General features: G+C 45.5%; 1 protein-coding gene across 5 annotated transcripts in view; it reads left to right on the top strand.

Annotated features, from left to right (window-relative positions):
* Positions 1–7,919: 7,919 nt before the first annotated feature.
* Positions 7,920–17,505, top strand: part of PLCH1 (phospholipase C eta 1) — a 145,646-nt gene continuing 136,060 nt past the window's right edge. For 3 of the 5 annotated variants that reach the window (XM_081007715.1, XM_081007710.1, XM_081007713.1), the window contains exon 1: positions 7,920–8,299. The gene's annotated coding sequence lies outside the window, so the exon portion shown is untranslated. The remainder of the gene's footprint in view (positions 8,300–17,505) is intronic. The other 2 variants (XM_081007709.1, XM_081007712.1) reach the window with 1 other exon arrangement.

A 17,505-nucleotide genomic window follows, 5' to 3' on the forward strand; every position in this document is an offset into this window, starting at 1 on the left:
GGCTAGCACCTTCCCCCCCCAAGCTACAGCTCTGGTTTAAGGGCTTGCCTACATGGTGGTAGTGTCATGCATGTGCTGGGGAGAGTATCGGACTGGTTAGACTGGGATCTAGCATGGAAAACAGCCTCCTCTCTTGAGTTCTGAGAGCCAGGAGCTTCTGGCACCATCTTAAAGAATCATCGAATCGTAGAGTTGGACGGGAGCCAAGGGTCATCTAGTCCAACCCCCTGCAATGCAGGAATCTCAGCTAAAGCATCCATGACAGATGGCCATCCATCCTCTGCTTAAAAACCTCAAAGGAAGGAGAGTCCACCGCCTCTCATGGGAGTCTGTTCCACTGCTGAACAGCTCTTACTGCCAGAAAGTTCTTCCTGATGTTTAGCTGAAATCTCCTTTCTTGTAAGTGGAAGCCATTGGTTTGAGTCCTACCCTCCAGAGCAGGAGAAAACAAGCATGCTCCCTCCTCCATGTGACAGCCCTTAAGATATCTGAAGATGGCTATCATATCTCCTCTCATTCTCCTCCTTTCCAGGCTAAACATACCCAGCTCCTTCAAGCACCCCTCATAAGGCTTAGTTTCCAGACCCTTGATCCATCTTGGTTGCTCTCCTCTGCACACACTCCAGCTTGTCAACATCCTTCTTAAATTGTGGTGTCCAGAACTGGACACGGTATTCCAGGTGTGGTCTGACCAATTCGGTTTACAGGACTTGAGGAAAAGCGCAAATGAAACTAGCCTAAACTTTAGAAATAATGTATTTTAAAGGTAAAGGGACCCCTGGCCATTAGGTCCAGTCATGACTGACTCTGGGGTTGCGGCGCTCATCTCGATTTATTAGCCGAGGGAGCCGGTGTACAGCTTCCGGCTCATGTGGCCAGCATGACTATGCCGCTTCTGGCAAACCAGAGGAGCACACGGAAATGCCGTTTACCTTCCCGCCGGAGCCGTACCTATTTATCTACTTACACTTTGACGTGCTTTCGAACTGCTAGGTTGGCAGGAGCAGGGACCAACCAATGGGAGCTCACCCCGTCACAGGGATTCGAACCGCCAGCCTTCTGATCAGCAAGTCCTAGGCTCTGTGGTTTAATCCACAGCGCCACCCGCATCCCTTGATGTATTTTACAATGGTTCAATTGCTGCCCTCTTTTAGTCAAGCTTTTATTAAATATCAGTTGGGGGAAGAGTTTCTTTGTGCTGTGCTTGGAAACCTGCACAGCCTTTCCCTGTATGTTTTGGAAACAACAAGGGTAGAAACAAGTAACTTTGTGGCAGCCAGGTGGGGAAACTGAATTGGGGAACTCTGGAGAGTTCATCAGCATCTATTTTTACTGTGTAGCAGCATCTTCAGTGATTAAGTGAAGATTCATTGCTGGGGTGAAGATAGTAAAAAGTCCTGGAAAAAACAGCATGACTGCAGCAACCCTGCTGTTAAAAGTCTGGGAATGTGATAAATTCCTTCATGGTGGCCTCAGTGGCTGGTGGACATAATACTTCCAAACTTCTAGCTAGAAACATGTTTGCCTCTTCTGCTATTCCGTTGCAAGAATTGGTCAACATTTTACTTTCGTGGTAAATGGAATATCAAATGAAACCGTCTTCGAGACTCAAGTCGTTTTGTAAAACCCAAGTTTCTAGTCCTACTGATGAGGGAGTAATACTTGGAAACTTGTCAGCTGATGATTCCGAAATCCATGTAAGGGGTTATAGTGGTGAACTTCAGTCGGAGTAGGGGGAAAAAAGGACAGCCGCGAAAGGAAACACAGCTAATTAATAAAAGGAAGGGGAAGGCAGTGCTTCAGAATGCTTGCAGCATTCTGTTTTGCAATGTAGGATGCCTGATAGATTTTCTTTAGGTGGGGAAAGAGGCTCTTACTCTGCTTATTGTATGTACCAATTTGCTTAGAGCACATAGTTGAAAATAAATAAACCCACTTTACACCTGTGATAGGCAGTGATCTGAATGGTGTGGGCAAGGGTAACTTCATGCATAAATAAGCCTTGTCTCTAGATGGGGATTGGGACATTGCTGAAGGGAACATGACTGAGGAAGCGCCATCAACTTTGGTGTCTGCCCATAAAAGCAAGCCTAGAGGGGACGGATGTCAGCAGACTTCAGGCACCCTCTTTGCTGTGAGGTTTGGGGAGCTGGCTGGTAGGGCTGGGCCCTTGGTGAGAGCCAGGAGACAAAGGTGCTGAGTGGGGTGGAATGTCAGGAGGAGAAGGAATTGATAACCGTATATATTTCTTACTAATTTGTACGAATTGTTTTATTGTGTATTTTTGTAACATTTGTTGCCTCAGTTTGCCATATTGTGGTACAGAAATGGTTTAAAGGATGATTATACAGTGGTATAACTGTGGACGCGGGTGGCGCTGTGGGTAAAACCTCAGTGCCTAGGACTTGCCAATCGTATGGTCGGCGGTTCGAATCCCTGCGGCGGGGTGAGCTCCCGTCTTTCGGTCCCAGCTCCTGCCCACCTAGCAGTTCGAAAGCACCCCTAAGTGCAAGTAGATAAATAGGTACCGCTTTATAGTGGGAAGGTAAACGGCGTTTCCGTGTGCTGCGCTGGCTTGCCAGAGCAGGTTCGTCACGCTGGCCACGTGACCCAGAAGTGTCTCCAGACAGCGCTGGCCCCAGGCCTCTTAAGTGAGATGGGCGCACAACCCTAGAGTTGGACACGACTGGCCCGTACGGGCAAGGGTACCTTTACCTTTATACAGTGGTACCTCTGGTTACGTACTTAATTCATTCCGGAGGTCCATTCTTAACCTGAAACTGTTCTTAACCTGAAGCACCACTTTAGCTAATGGGCCCTCCCGCTGCCGACGTGCTGCTACTGCACAATTTCTGTTCTCATCCTGCGGCAAAGTTCTTAACCCGAGGTACTATTTCTGGGTTAGCGGAGTCTGTAACCTGAAGCATATGTAAACTGAAGCGTATGTAACCCGAGGTACCACTGTATAAAGTGCAGGGCCATGTCCTACCCTCCTCCGCAATTCTTTGAACTAAAGTTGCCTACACCATTAACCTATTATTAATTAATCATTATTACCATTATTTATAATTTATTAATTAATATTATTATTAATCATTATTCTGCACAATTATTTTAAATTGTTCAACTGTTTAAAGCATGGCTTTAGAGCAGGATTCACAAGCTAAAAGTGGAATGAAATCCTGATCTGGGGGCATTCCATTGTTGATTTGAATAACTTCAGGATTTTATCGTATCTTTTAAGAAAAGGTAGCTTTGCCCTCTTTTGCTTCCCAAAAGGAACGTTCCTATTCCGTTCGGATAGACCACTAAGCTAGTGTTTGCCAAGGACCAGAAATATCTGGTCAAATTACTTCGGCGTGAGATAGGAAATCCTTGCGAGCAGGTAGACTATTTCTCTGGCAAGTCTCTTGCTATTTTAGCAGGGGTGATAAAAGGTACCCAATTCCAGCGGGGACTTGCTTTGTTGGCATTATAGAGACGCACAACTTCCCAACCATGACACATCCAATTACCTTTGGATAAAGTTTCTTCACTGGGGGTGGGGGTCCTGAGATGCTTTTGCTATGAAACTGCAGTCACTTGAGTTGAATCGAATGACATCAATGGGCTGTTTCTATGGTTTCATCCAGTCCCTCGCTGGACAGGGATGAAAAGGTGAAACTTAAGCTAGCTGCTCCTAGAGGTCACAGTTCTCCCCCTCCACCCTCCCCTCCTCAAAGCTGTCTCCTAAGCTGGCAAATCAGACTGACAATAATTCTCTTTTGCAGCCAGTGTTAAGTACAAGCCTCCTCCCCCCCCCCAAAAAAAAACCCTTGCCCAGTTTCTCAGATTCTCCTTCATAATAAACACAAGTCGATGCAGCAAACTGGCTAGAGAAGGCTTTGCTCAGACCTCACCGCAGCTGTGAACTCCCTACAGCTACAGTCCTTGTACATACATTAAGGATGGAGACTTAATTCTGTCCAAGCATGTTTAGGCTTACTCTGCGCATGGCTTTAGGAACTACATGTGTCGTTGGGATTCCCAAGTCCCATCCATCCCAGCCAGTGGTCAGGGATGGTGAGTTGTGGTCCATCAAGGTCTGGAGGGCCACGGCTTTGCAAACCCTCAAGCAAACCACCACTCTCTTGGAACCACCTTCCCGTATCATGCCCACCTGCACATGGTTTTTAAAATCCATCTCACAGGGTTGTTGCAAGGATTGTTGTTGTTGTTTAGTAGTTTAGTCATGTCCGACTCTTTATGACCCCATGGACCAGAGCACGCCAGGCACTCCTGTCTTCCACTGCCTCCCGCAGTTTGGTCAAACTCATACTGGTAGCTTTGAGAACACTGTCCAACCATCTCGTCCTCTGTCGTCCCCTTCTCCTTGTGCCCTCCATCTTTCCCAACATCAGGGTCTTTTCCAGGGAGTCTTCTCTTCTCATGAGGTGGCCAAAGTATTGGAGCCTCAGCTTCACGATCTGTCCTTCCAGTGAGCACTCAGGGCTCCTTAAGAATGGATAGGCTTGATCTTCTTGCAGTCCATGGGACTCTCAAGAGTCTCCTCCAGCACCATAATTCAAAAGCATCAATTCTTCGGCGATCGGCTTCTTTATGGTCCAGCTCTCACTTCCATACATCACTACTGGGAAAACCATAGCTTTAACTATACAGACCTTTGTTGGCAAGGTGGTGTCTCTGCTTTTTAATATGTTGTCTAAGATGCTGTTGCAAGGATTACCGAGCAAAAATACGGAGAGGGACCTCGAATGCTTGAAACACCCTATTTAAGAATGCTTGGTAATAGATACTATTATTTGTTCATTAACCTGTCATAAAACGTGATGCAAATCAATATTGTTATGCTCTGCGCTAGAAGGAAAGGGGGGGCGGACCTGGGTGTTTGGTTGGGGCAGTTTTCCATATAAGCTTTCATTTTCCAGTATTGAGATTTCACTGTGATTTATCTGGCAGTTGCTTAAACAATGTGCCCCAAACTTCCTTGGCTTTCTCACTGGAGGAGAATTTGAAATAGGTGAATGAAAAGCTGCTCAGTTCCTCCAAGCAGACTTTGAACCAGCAAACAATAGAGGCAGGTTGAATTGGGTAAGGAGGCGAGGATGTGCCGGAATTCCTGGCACTGGATTTCTCCAGGCAGCACTGGAGTGTCCTCAAAATGAAAAGCAACATGTGCAAAGCTGAAACTCCGCTGCATTGTTGTTGTTTTATTTAAAAAGCCCCATGCGTTTTTGTAGTAGGAATGTGATATTGCCATGTCAAGTAGTTGACTTTTTTATTTGAATTGTCTGCTATCGAGCACTGATATTTCTAGAGGTGGCTGGAGATACTTAATGGCTTTGGAGAATTTTGTAGTGAGCAGGGAGTGTTTTCTAGGACACATTTCCCCTTATCTGGTGGGGCAGTATATAGGTAAAGGTAAAGGGACCCCTGACCATTAGGCCCAGTCGTGGCTGACTCTGGGGTTGTGGCGCTCATCTCGCTTTACTGGCTGAGGGAGCCGGCGTACAGCTTCTGAGTCATGTGGCCAGCATGACTAAGCCGCTTCTGGCAAACCAGAGCAGCGCACAGAAACACCGTTTACTTTCCCGCTTGAGCGGTACCTATTTATCTACTTGCACTTTGACATGCTTTCAAACTGCTAGGTTGGCAGGAACTGGGACCGAGCAATGGGAGCTCACCCCATCGCAGGGATTCGAACCGCCAGCCTTCTGATCAGCAAGCCCTAGGCTCTGTGGTTTAACTCACATCACCACCCGTGTCGGGGCAGTATATAATGTGGCACAAAAAGGAGACTGAGGCCTGGTTGAAGAAGAGCCTTGCAGCAACACCAAGCAGATGGTGTTTCCTGCTATGGCCTCTCTTATTTTTCTTGTACATTTATTCTCTGCCTTTCCTCCAAAGGGCTCAAGGCAAGGCCCACGGTTTCCCCTGATTCTATCCCCCCAAGAAAAACTACCTTGTAAAGGTAAGTTAGGCTTACAGTGTGTGTGATTAGCCTAAGGTCACCCAATGAACTAAACTACTGAGTGGAGATTTTTCCTGAGTACTAACCTGGCACTGACCGCTACACCACATTGGTCCTGCTTTGCGGAATTGCGGTGCCTGTCTTGATGCTCGCCTCACCCCCCCATACTCAACTCTCTCTTTTTTAAAGTATTCTTTTTGTACTGATTGATCTCTGCTCTTTCTCCCTTGCAACCAGGGCTGGATTTAGGTTTGATGAGGTCCTAAGCTACTGAAGGTAATGGGGCCCTTTATATGTCCTTTGTCAACAACAAATTGTCGCTGTTTTTGTGCTGAATATATGCTAGATGGTAATTTATGGACCTAATAGGTATCGAAAGCCATTTGCTCATTTTACCATGCAAGCAGTCCATGCAGAATGTAGGCACCCTGTATATAGAAAGGAGCAAACCAGTGATATTTGAGGGAGCAGGCTAGCAGGCGGGGCCCATGACTTACATCATAGGAGCCTACACAACACAAAACACTGTTGCTGTATGTAGGTTTTATTTTATTTGTTTTTTATCTTATATTTTGGGAATGTACATCCAGGGTTTTTTTCTTTAATTTTTGGGGGGCTCCCCAAGAGAGTGGATCCCTAAGCTATAGCTTGTTTAGCTTATACGTAAATCTGGCACTGCTTGCAACCCCTTTTCCTTGGAACTGCCTCTTGGGGGGGGGGGAACCTGCGGATGCTTCCTCCCTTTATTTCCTTCCGATCCACAGCAGCTCAAAACAGAGCTTTCAGTGCGGTTGCCCCTCTTCTTTGGGAAAAACTCGCAGGCTCCTACTAGCTGTCCTTTCAAGAAGCAATGGGAAATAAGTGCTCATAGAATTGTAGAGTTGGAAAGGACCCAGAGGATCATCTCATCCAACCCCCTGCAATGCAGGAATAGGCAGCTGCCCTATATGGTGGTACCTCGGGTTACAGATGCTTCAGGTTTCAGACTCCGCTAACCCAGAAATAGTACCTCGGGTTAAGAACTTTGCTTCAGGATGAGAACAGAAATCGTGCAGCGGCAGCGCAGCGGCAGCAGGAGGCCCCATTAGCTAAAGTGGTGCTTCAGGTTAAGAACAGTTTCAGGTTAAGAACGGACCTCCAGAACAAATTAAGTTCCTAACCCGAGGTACCACTGTACAGGGATTGAACCTGCACCATGCTCTAACTAACTAAGCTTTCTAGGTTCATTTTGTGCTGTTTCGAAACTTACTTTAGTCTGGGGTTGTTGTTTTTTTGGTACTGCTTTAACATTTATTATAGCTGCTTTAAAGATGTGTTTACAGTTTGCCTTGAGACATACATGTACAGTGTGATTAATAGCAACAACAATAAATAATGATGTCCTCTCAAAGCTTACTTTTCCCATGAAAGCTTTGGCACAACCTCCTCCTACAGCTAAACCTGTATCTCAGCATCACAGCCGCATCATAGGATTAAAGCAGAAGGCTCCCCCACAGCAAAGCATCCTGGGAACTGTAGTTTCTTAAAGGTGCTGGGATTATAGATCTGGGACAAAGTAAACGAAAGTTTCACATTGTTCTTTGGTGCAAACTGTTATAAAAAGTGCTATAAATGCTGTCGATGTGACTGTGCAACTGCAACAACCTCGTAATGCTTCCCTGTTTAGCATTTACCCCTGTGCCCAGGTGTTCTCTCGCTTTCCTCTGTTGTTTCTCCCCAAGTTGGATTTGATTTGCAAGCTCCTCAGGGCAGAGCCCCTTCCTTTTTTCTTGTAGCCTGCAAAGCTCAGTGCATGGATATTGTAATATAGAATCTTGGTTATATTCTTCTGATAAACAACAATAAGAACAAAACCTTAAACGATGAACCATGTGCTCCATATGTTTATTTAACAAAATTTATAGGCTGCTTCATCAAAAAGCTGAGGGGGAGCCCAGATGTTTTATCTGCAGTCTACAACAATTGCAAGGAGTAATGACACCGTGTAAGATAAGGTACTGTAGCTGTCAATCCGATTTTAGCTCCGGCATCTGCTAAGTGAAATGTAAGAGAAGTTAATTAACTTCTGGCAAGTGTCCCTGCACGCTGAGCTGGGAATCCCCATCCGGCAAATTCCAGGCCGGGTTTCTCAGCCCTCCGCCGCGCCGTCGGGGGTGGTTTGTTGTATGTTTGAATGAGAAAAGCAGGTTGTGGCGGCAGCCGAAGAGAGCTGGTGCCGGCGCGGATCTCCGGAAAGTACTGCAGAAACCCTAAAAAGCCAAGCCTGATTCTGGGCGGCGGAGTAATAATAATAAGAAAAGCAAAAGTCCCGAAGCTGGGAACCGAGAGGTGAGTGCGAATCCTGCAGAAGAGTGAGGGGCTTTGCAAGGGGGCGACCTCCTGGAGCTATAAGCCGTTGGAAGGGGGCTTTGGGGAGGCTAGCCTTTCAGCCACTTTGTCTATTAGGAGGGTGCAACCACATGGGCGTAGCCAGGATTTTTGTTTGGGGGGGCAGAACCTCAGTTAAATATGTATTTTATTGATTTTTATTGATTGGGGGACGCAGCTGCTCCCCTTGGCTACGCCCATGGGTAGGGGGCTAAACTTGCAATGTGAACCCCCCCCCCCCGGATCCTAGTGGGGTGATCTACGACGAGTCCCTCTTTGCATTGCTGATATTGTAAGGTGGTGTTTTTTTGTTTTGTTCCCCCCCCCCCAAACTGGTTGCGACCCACCGGCCAATTCACCTGCGCGCCATCGGGGCGAAAAGAGAAGCTCCCCTAAATTCCTGGGACACACCCCGGCGGATCGTGTCCCCGATCCTGCAAAAACAACCCCGGCCGAAGCGCGTTAATTTAAGCTGGAACGTAAATTTGCAACTGCCTTTGGCAAGCTGCAACGGCATCTTCAAATAAGCAAGGACACCGCAATCTTAATCCTCCGCTCCTGTGCATGTTTGCTGGAAAGTAAAGTCCCACCGGGACTGTTGGGCGGCTTGCGCCACTGCAAGAAAGCGTGCAGAGGATTAACCGGCTATGGTTGGAACCAGTAGAAGCTGATGAATGGAAAGGGGAAGGTGGGGGTAGGAGAGTTTTGCCATCCCATCTTCCCGGGTTGCAGCTCACCTCTTGTAAAAAGTCGATTGGGAGCCAAATGGGAAGAGGGTGTCTTTATTGTCTCCCATCTGGTTTTCCAGATCGTCCCTGGTTCCTGCCAGGAAAAAGGTCATTGCTTGGAGCTTCTCTCACCAAAGGGTTCTCCCCACCAGAAAACCATCACCCTCCTTGGCAGCTCCTTTCTCCTCTCCCTCCCTCTGCGGTTGGGGGTTGGAGAGCTCCCTTTGTTGCATGTTTTGGAGGGAGAGAGAGAAAGAGAGAGAGAGAGAGAGAGAGATAACAAGTCAAGGAGAAGCTGGTGGCCAGGATCAGCTTCCAGGCAGCGTGTATTCTCACAAACGCTCTATTCTCACAAACGCTCGTTGATCTTTGTGATAAATTGTCCTGCATTGACTGTGGTTGATCAGCCTGGTCCAGGATTCTAAGGTTAAAATATGGACCAGAAACCTTTCAGCTGAATTTGGTGTTTGTGAGTGAGTGAGAGAGAAAGCAGTCTTGGATTTTGTGCCACTGGCACAGCATCATCCTAAGTGACTGGCAAAGTCAACAGCTCTCTGCTTCAGTTTGCAATCTGTAAAATGGGGAGAAAAGCGGCCTGAGATTTTTATAATTATTGTATTTCATCCAACTTATATACCACTTGATTGGAACAAAACAACAACCCAACAACAGCCACCCACCCTCAAAGCATTTTGCAATTGTTGTGGGCTAACATAATCAATATTGTAAAGCAGTTTGTAAATTAAAAGAAGTGCTGTGTAAGTAAGAAGTTATGTCATTCTAGGCTTGGAAGTGAATCCCAGTTTATTTCAATTGGAGATTACTCCCAAGGAAATGATTATAACTAGCTATTATCTCCACATCTGTGAACACTTGAAAGCGTTGTATAAATGTGGGGCTATTGTTGTTGTTGGTAGTAAAACTGTTAGCTACTATTTATTTAAGGCGAATGCGATTTAGAAGGAAAGCCAAAATGTTCACTTTGCACATGTGTAAGTTCCATTAACTTCCGTAGAATTTTGGGGGTATCTAGGAAAACTTTGCACTGCTCTGTTTCCCTACAACTGATATTGCTTCCATGAAGGTGGAAAAAAAGATACATGTGTATTCATAACTTGTGCTGTGTTTTTTCAAGTGTATGTATACCAAAATGGGTAAGTGTATATTTATCCCATGTGGTGTGTATTCACTTTTTCTGAATTGGAAACTAGTTATCAGCAAAGTAACCTTTTCAGGTACAAGACTGCAGGATGGATTTGGTTCCTTACACATCCCCCTTCAAAGCCCTCAGTTGCATATTTCAATATATTATTTTTTTTTAAAAAATCAGTGATGCTTTTTGCAGGGCAGTTTTACAGCCCAATTCTGTTATGTGTTTGCTTTGGAAGTAACAATGCAGTTGAATACTTGTCCACTCAGAAGTAAGTTCCATGCATTTCAGTGGGTCTTAGTTTCCTGTAAGTGAGCGAATTAATTTATGAGTAAATGTACAGAGTGGGCTGCAGGACCAATAGGCTATTGATTTATTATTATTATTTAGAAGGAATGTCCTAGAATTCTTTTCTTTTTGAAAGTCTCTATCTTATCACTGACAGCACTTTAGAGAAGTGGCTGCCTAAATGAGGCCAAACACTTTGGGCGTTTCTGTTTTGATATTGGATGAAGTTATATGTAAACAAAGCCAGCAGTGACCGGTTTGATGATTGATCTCCTAGTGAAGTGGGGAACGTACCCGGAGAGGTTTTTGAGAAGAAATACGGATGCCCAGTTTCCAAATCTCCCTCTCTTGCAGTATATGCTCTATGTATTAAACAGATGAGTTGATTTGCAGGAAAGTCGGAGCAAAAGGTGAACCTTTTGATGAGTGGTTGATTGTTTTTCCTGTTGGCTTCCTGTGGCACTGTTCTGCCCCTTTAAGGCACTGGTGAGCTGTCACTGCTGACCCAAGAGAGCCATTAAAGGCTCAGGGAACCAGTTGGAAAGCACCATTTCCTTGCCTTTCAAAACAAGAGTCTTGGTCTCTGTGTCTGTTTACCAACAGGATTACATCTGGTGCATGTCAATATGCTTAGGTCTCTTGTGTCAACAGTCTTTGCAATTCTTTGGACTTAGACCAGCTTTTGCCTTTGTTCTTCCATCTTCTTTCAAGCTGCCAACCACTGCAGGTTGTTTTTTTTTTTTTAAGTGCTATGATGTTCATCCAGAAATATAACTTTTGTTGGTGACCTCCCCACTTCCCCCTTTTTCTTGAGCCAGTTTCCAAATAAATATCATTGTTTCCTCCAATACAGTTGGTGTGCATTGGTGTGCATTTTGGAGAGTCCACTGGTTGGTAGCTGATATCCTGGCTCCCTGAAAAGGGGCAGGACCAACATCTTTGGGTTGTATGATAATAAAGGGATGCATTTCTCTTTATGCGATTGATGTGTCCATTATTGCAGTATAAAACAGTTCAGGCTTCTTTTCTTCCTGAGCTGGTTCAGACTTAGAATATCTCAGTTGAGACTCCCGTTTCTCCTCCTGTTGGTTTTTCATAGGCAGGAGTTTACTTAGTCATGCGAGCAAGGAAAATGTGAGAACCGTGGAACTATGCTTGGAATCTTGTTAGTTTCTATCCCAGCAACAGATTCAGAGTCTGAAATTCGAGGTGGGGGACGACGACCCCTCTGATTTCAAAGCTGCAATAATCGTCCAGAGTTTTCCAGGTTCAAATTCCCATGCTTCTGTTGCAGCAAAACTATTGCTGGCTTTTCATAGGATATATTGCAGAAGAACATGGAGGTTATTCAGCTGGATATAAGTGATGTGTTACAAGAGCATCCCTCTATCTTTCTTCCACCTATTTTTGTAGACTGCGGTCATCAACTGGTGGCTCTGTGTCTAGCTGTGCAAGATTTAACAATGCCGACTCAACTTGTGAGGTTGCCTAGGAAATGGAGTAAATGCCTCAGTCCTTTCACCCTGTGAGGCCTATTTTCCAGGATGACTGAAAGCATCAGCACTGGGAGTGTGTGTGGAGGGGGGCATATCGTCTCCTTGGGATAATGCTGTGTTTAACTGTGGCTACTTCAATGGCAGATAGTCTTTCAAGCATGTAATGATGGAACGGTGCATTTCACGTGAATGGGTTTCTACAAAAAAGCTATAGGATCCAAATAGTTTGAGCAGTATCTAGGGAAGGAGACTAGCTACATTTATACAGTCATTAGCTTTGGAGAGTCCTAAATAGTAGGTTCTAGCTCACAGCCACACCCCAAAAATCTGGTAAACTCTTCCTCTCCAACATATGGAGCATGGCAGGGTCACATGATGGGGATGTAACTGTGTGTGTGTGGCCAGCAAATACAGCCCTCTTCATGCGATGGTAATCATGCATGGGCATATACCTGAAGGAGCGTCTCCACTCCCATCGTTCAGCCCGGACACTGAGGTCCAGCTCCTAGGGCCTTCTGGTGGTTCCCTCACTGCGAGAAGTGAGGATATTGGGAACCAGGCAGAGGGCCTCCTTGGTAGTGGGGCCTGCCCTCCTACCAGATGTCAAGGAAATAAACTACAGTGGTACCTCAGGTTAAAGACTCTTCAGGTTACATACTTTGCTAACCCAGAAATAGTACCTCGGGTTAAGAACTTTGCTTCAGGATGAGAACAGAAATTGCGCAGCGGCGGCAGCGGGAGGCGCCATTAGCTAAAGTGGTACCTCAGGTTAAGAACAGTTTAAGGTTAAGAATGAACCTCCAGAACAAATTAAGTTCTTAACCAGAGGTACCACTGTATCTGACTTTTAGAAGACATCTGAAGGCAGCCCTGTTTAGGGAAGTTTTTAATGTTTGATGTTTTATTGTGTTTTTAATATTCTGTTGGGAGCTGCCCAGAGTGGCTGGGGGAACCCAGCCAGATGGATGGGGTGTTAATAATAATAATAATAATAATAATAATAATAATTTTATTATAACATGGATAGGGTTCTTGTCTTTGGCAACTAACTACCCATGAGTTTTCAGGTTCCTGTCTTCCATCCAGTGTAACATGAAAAGTATTCTTGAGTCTTGGGCTAGGAATGGATTGCTGTCTTCACATTCAGTCTGAAAGAGGTTTAGGCTTGTTTGACTATTCCAGGAGCCGCCAACTTGGTACCCAGGGGCTCCATGGCTGCTGTTAATTAATTTTATATACCGCCCTTCATCAGGGTGTTTTACAGAGGAAAACACAAGTAAATAATTGTGTTCATGACTCTTCTTTATCCCACACCTATTTAATCCACAACAGTCCTGTGAAATAGATGGAGGATTAGCAAGTGACCCAAAGTGAGAATTGCATGGCTGAGCAGAGATTTGAAATTTGGTCTCTCCAGTCTTAGTCTAACATACTAGATGCTTTGCCACCCTGGCTCTTAGGAAATGAAGAGTTGGAGAAGATATTTTGCTAGTACAGAGGTACCTCGGGTTAAGAACTTAATTCGTTCCGGAGGTCCGTTCTTAACCTGAAACTGTTCTTAACCTGAAGCACCACTTTAGGTAATGGGGCCTCCTGCTGCCGCTTCGCTGCCGCTGCACGATTTCTGTTCTCATCCTGAAGCAAAGTTCTTAACCCGAGGTACTATTTCTGGGTTAGTGGAGTCTGTAACCTGAAGCGTATGTAACCTGAAGCGTATGTAACCCGAGGTACCACTGTATATGGCAAACTGACTTGAGATAAGCTTACACCATACATGTGAAATGGGTACATTTAATTGTTAACATTTTAAAGTACAGCAAAGAAAAGAAAAGACTAGCACGCTTTCACAAGTGAGAACTGCTGTCAACCTCATTCACGCGTAACTCTGAACCAAATCGTGGCTTAGTGTGAAAGAGCCTTGACTACAACTCATGGTTTGTTTCAAGAACATGCAAAGCCAAACTATAGCTTAGCTTAGCTCAGTGCAGCAGTGGAATGACTGCTGGTGGCCATAATCTCCTTTCTGAGAGTGTGCTTGTTCATACTAAACTCTGGTTTGGCTTTGCGTTATGTGTGAACCAGGCCGTTGTCTGGCTGATGCCACTTTTTAAATATGGTTGATGTGGAATGAAAAAGGAGAGTGTGAATGACTGTACGCTTTAGTAGGTCATTTCATTCAATTTACAAGATGTGGGAAGTGCAAAAACCGATCCTGTGGAAACAAACCTTTTAGGTGAATTGACACACCTTGTGGAAACACACACACACACACACACACACACACACACGGGGGAGGAGGTTGAGTAGGAGATAATTCTGTATAGATTGAAATGTAAATTGATGCTGCTCTGAGTGTCAATGAAGATTAATGACCTCTTCACATGTCAGTGAGCAATGGCTAGTCCTGCGGAGCACCATCTGTAGAGCAAGGACAGAAGCGCATGAAAGCGCCACTGATTAGTTTGTGGATTTTGGCTTAAGCCCTGGGTCACATATTGAATGCATAGCTTGGCCACATGACCTTCCTATGGAAAATGTTAACCCTTCATGGGCAGACGGTTATAGAAAAAAACCCATGAGTGCTGTTTTAGTGGTCCACTCAATTCCCTGCTCTAGATCTCCTTCTTGATGTCCTTTAACAGAGATTATGGTGGGACTTTCTGCATGTGAAGTTTGTGCTCAGTAAATGAGTTTTATTTATTTATTTTGGACAGGCTTATGCCTCTCTTTAGTGTAAAAAAAGGGGATGGGGAGGAATTGAACATAGGGTGAGTGGGCTTGCAATTAAATAATTCTAATGACTAATCATAAAACTCAGCAGGATCGATAGCTTGCTCTCTGCTCACACCAGATGACTACAAAGTCAGGGCAAGTGAAACAGTACTTGCCATCCTTTGAAATGAAAGAGAAGCTGGCACCAGCAAGAATCGATGGGAGGCATGCCACAAATAAGGCCATAAGAGGAACCTTGTTGGATCAGGCCAAAGCTCTTTGTCTAGTCCATCTCTAACATATAGTTATCCCCTTCCAAGGCCTGATAGTTCCCTACTTAGGCGTATATTGCCTGGGATCTAGTTTTGCAGAGTAACCCCAACCATGTCTACTCAGCCCTATTGAACTTTTAAAGGTAAAGGGACCCCTGACCATTAGGTCCAGTCGCGGACGACTCTGGGGTTGCGGCGCTCATCTTGTTTTATTGGCCGAGGGAGCCGGCGTACAGCTTCCGAGTCATGTGGCCAGCATGACTAAGCCGCTTCTGGCAAACCAGAGCAGCACACGGAAATGCCGTTTACCTTCCCACCTATTTATCTACTTGCACTTTGACGTGCTTTTGAACTGCTAGGTTAGCAGGAGCAAGGACCAAGCAACGGGAGCTCACCCCATTGTGGGGATTTGAACCGCCGGCCTTTTGATCGGCAAACCCTAGGCTCTGTGGGGTTAGCTTCGCAGCCTTGGTCTCCAGAGGCAGCAGGAGGCAAGGCACCTGTTCCCTCCATGTCCCTGTTGCCCACCCACCCCACACCTGTGTGAGCCACACTCCAGGTATGGCACACAACAGATCAAAAGGCAGACAGGTGGCGATGCCTGCAAGGACACAGCTCTGCTTACATCTCCTGCTGAATCAGGGATGTGCCTTTGTTGTCAGGTGGCAGGTCCAGATCTCTAGAGACTTGGTGGGAAAACACACATTAAAGACCCCTTATAAGAAAAGACAACAGCTAAGCACCTGGAGCCTACAGTTGTTGTTTTTTAAAAAAAATCCTTAAACTGCTTGGGTCTAAGATATCCAAAGAATTGTTTTTTCCCCAATCAGCCTCCCCACTCCTCATTCCTCTAACATGGTTGGCCAAGACTAGAGACAGGGCCCTTTCAGTAGTGGCACCAAAATTATGGAACTCTATTCCATGAAACTTGGAGGGCCCCTCTCTGCTTGTGTTCTGCCAGCTTTAAAGACACAGTACCAAAAGAAGATTCTGCTGAATCAGGCAAATGGCCTATCTAGTCCAGGATCCTGTTCTCACAGTGGCCAACCGGCAAGCAGGAGACCACATAACACTGGTCTTGAAAGACCTACGTTGGCTCCCAGTACATTTCTGGGCACAATTCAAAGTGTTGGTGCTCACCTTTAAAGCCCTAAGCGGCCTCGGCCCAGTATAGCTGAAGGAGCGTTTCCACCCCCATCGTTCTGCCCGGACACCGAGGGCCTTCTGGCGGTTCCCTCACTGCAAGAAGCAAAGCTACAGGGAACCAGGCAGAGGGCCTTCTCGGTAGTGGCGCCCACCCTGTGGAATGTCCTCCCACCAGATGTCAAAGAGATAAACAACTATCTGACATTTAGAAGACATCTGAAGGCAGCTCTGTTCAGGGAAGTTTTTAATGTGTGATATTTTAATATATTTTTAATCTTTGTTGGAAGCTGCCCAGAGTGGCTGGGGAGACCCAGCCAGATGCGTGGGGTACAAATAATAAATTATTATTATTATTACTTATTCCAGCTGTGGAGGCCAAGCATAGCCATCATTCTAAAAGTAAAATAAGATCAGAATGGCTTTTTGCCTCAGCAACGTTTTCTCTGAAGACTGCTATTTATCTGCTGGGCTTATCTTTGTTGCATTGCGTTTGACCATACTGTTAGATCATGGTGCTGTGCTGGGAACTGCTGCTCACCTTTAACAATACGTATGGTTTAGAGCAGGCGGGAAAGTGTAATAGAGTTCCACAAAAAAAAAATTGAAAATATATATCGCTAGCAGCTGATACGAGTTGTGGTTCACAGCATCTAGAAGGCACCAGGTTGGGGAAGGCTAGTCTATACTGGCTGGCAGCAGCTGTCCAGGGTTTCGGGCAAAGGTTTTTCCCAGTCCTACCTAGAGATGCCCAGGATTCAACCTGAGACCTTTATGTGTGAAAACAGATGCTCTACTGCTGAGCTACGGCCCTCCCCACCAAAGGGGGAACCAGAGAGCACTACACTTAACAAAACTGTGATAGTCTGTTACTGTGCCCTATACATGATTTGAAAATATCAGAGTGATTTGTCTGAAATCACTCATGTCAATTGAAAGTGAGGTCCAGCGCCAAGGGCCTTCTGGCGGTTTCCTCACTGCGAGAAGTGAGGTTACAGGGAACCAGGCAAAGGGCCTTCTCGGTAGTGGCACCCGTCCTGTGGAACGCCCTCCCTTCAGATGTCAAGGAAACAAACAACTATCTGACTTTTAGAAAACATCTGAAGGCAGCCCTATTTAGGGAAGTTTTTAATGTTTGATGTTTTATTGTGATTTTAATATTCTGTTGGGAGCCACCCAGAGTGGCTGTGGAAACCCAGCCAGATAGGCAGGGTATAAGTAATAATAATTATTATCATTATCATTATTATTTCCACCATGCAGGGCACCTGATAAGAGAGTATTTGCTAAATCATTGCAGAAGACAACCCTTTCTCTGTACTCTGCAGATTAGCAGAAAATGTAAAGGAATATCTAATCATCATTCTGCGTTATCTGC

This window comes from Podarcis pityusensis, assembly GCF_964106645.2.
Source record: "Podarcis pityusensis genome assembly, chromosome: 5".
Classification (NCBI taxonomy): domain Eukaryota; kingdom Metazoa; phylum Chordata; class Lepidosauria; order Squamata; family Lacertidae; genus Podarcis; species Podarcis pityusensis.